This window comes from Nyctereutes procyonoides, unplaced genomic scaffold, assembly GCF_905146905.1.
Source record: "Nyctereutes procyonoides isolate TBG_1078 unplaced genomic scaffold, NYPRO_anot_genome, whole genome shotgun sequence".
In the NCBI taxonomy this organism is placed as follows: domain Eukaryota; kingdom Metazoa; phylum Chordata; class Mammalia; order Carnivora; family Canidae; genus Nyctereutes; species Nyctereutes procyonoides.
Window position 1 is genome coordinate 1213678 of NW_026575043.1, and position 1833 is coordinate 1215510.

The 1833-nt window shown below is 50.0% G+C and overlaps 2 non-coding genes across 2 annotated transcripts; one reads left to right on the plus strand and one right to left on the minus strand.

Annotated features, from left to right (window-relative positions):
- Window positions 1-73, plus strand: TRNAR-ACG (transfer RNA arginine (anticodon ACG)). Its single transcript has one exon. It is a non-coding gene; the product is annotated as a tRNA-Arg (tRNA).
- A 1336-nt stretch (window positions 74-1409) lies between these two features.
- On the minus strand, window positions 1410-1483 carry TRNAI-AAU (transfer RNA isoleucine (anticodon AAU)). Its single transcript has one exon. It is a non-coding gene; the product is annotated as a tRNA-Ile (tRNA).
- Between the last annotated feature and the right edge of the window lie 350 nt (window positions 1484-1833).

Sequence of the window (1833 nt, forward strand, 5' to 3'; positions counted from 1 at the left end):
GGGCCAGTGGCGCAATGGATAACGCGTCTGACTACGGATCAGAAGATTCTAGGTTCGACTCCTGGCTGGCTCGCTGACCTTGTTTTTTTTTTTCCACTTTTTTTTTTTTTTTTTTAACAAACCATTGAAGCAATCATTAAAGTCCTTCGAACACAGTTTCCTGGGCCTGATCTTTCACTTTCAGGGATGCTCTCCTACATCAGCTGTCAGTCGAGTCCAAAAGAGACGTCAGAAGCGTCAAAGCAACGATCCTCTAAGATTTTCTTCTTTTATCTCTTCTTGAAGTAGGGATAGGAGATTGGCTGACAATGACCATTTGAAGGAAGGTTTGAAAATCAAAGAAGCTCTAAAGAAAAATTACCAAAAACGTTTCTTCCAGTATTTTCTCCGTAGATATTTTTTCCTGTTGCAAAGAGTCCTCACTGCAGAGGTCTCTCCTGCGTAGCTCCTCCCTCCCCACCAGCAAAGAGAAAGATGACAGACATCCCCCGGGGAAATGTGCAGTCAAGGAAAGTCCAGCTGCGGGAACATTGGAGCGAGCGGCCAGCTTGAAACTGAAGGCCGCGGTGGCCACTCCTCCCCCACGTGCCCGGCCGAGCTTCCGTCGGGGCAGAGGCCCTCGGGGGACAGAGAACCCACAGGGATCCCTTGTTTTGCAAAGGTAAACAGCCAGGGGAAAGACGGGAGTGTAAGGAAGATCTGGGAGGTGGCAGTCTTAGGGATGCCTCTCGGAACAGACCTGCCTCCTCTAGTGCGTCGAGGGCGTGCGTAGAGACTGCCAAGTGGGGAATATTCCTCAAACCAACCCAAAAGATCGTGTTCCTATGTGGACCGGCCTCCGAATGTGTAGCGTGTCTAGTCGGCGTGCATCGCAGGTGAACCGCAGTCATCGCGTGCGCCCTTCGGGTACCGAGACCAAATCAGCAAAAGGTGCGCAGCCTTGCGCGGCGCACTCGGTGCGGTGTCAGCACAGGTAACGGGGAGGGAGGGTTCGCGATGGGAGGGAGGAACCGAGCACAGACCAGACGGGAACACAGCCCGTGCCCGCTGCTCTGGCCTACCCCTCACTGGCAGCGTATGCCTCCTTTTCTTTCTCTACTGGAACTTTGACGCGCCCAAATAATACTGTCTCCTGACTTTCACTATAAACTAAGCAGGCATATTTCGAAAACTCTTCTCAACAACCTCTTTGCTAAAATCCAACCGCCTGGTTCCCACGTTACTCCCTCGTTTCTTCGGTAAAGCCTTCCTCGCAGGTGTCTGTTACTTTGTATTAAAAACAAGCAAAGCGAGAAGAAAATACATCGCCTTTTCATTGAGAATGTCTGAATTCTCCATCCTGAGCAGTGTGAGTTGGGGTCATAGGTAGTCTGGGTTGGGCAGGCAGGAGGCCAAAACGATACTTCATGTGGCCCGTACGGGGATCGAACCCGCGACCTTGGCGTTATTAGCACCACGCTCTCACCAACTGAGCTAACCGGCCACCTGCAAGCCAGCTCTTTAAAAAACATAATGTTCCTCTACATTTTTGTTTGTCTAAAACTAAGGGAGAATTTCTTCTCTTCTTTCTAAGGAGAACTTTAAACCATATTCACAGACTGTAATGAGTCTATATTCATTCAGTTCTTCGGATATGGAGCAAAAAACCCACGAAGGAACTTTTGTGCAGGGGCTGAGTCTAGTCTATTGGCGAAGAGTGCCCTGCGGTCGGATTTCCAGTTGTTGGTGAAGGGGGTCTCCCCTTTTTAGAAGCATGTCTGCAGCACTGGATCACATATGGCACACGTCTCTTCCTTGACTCCTAACGTGATGACCCATTAAAGTCGGTACGTT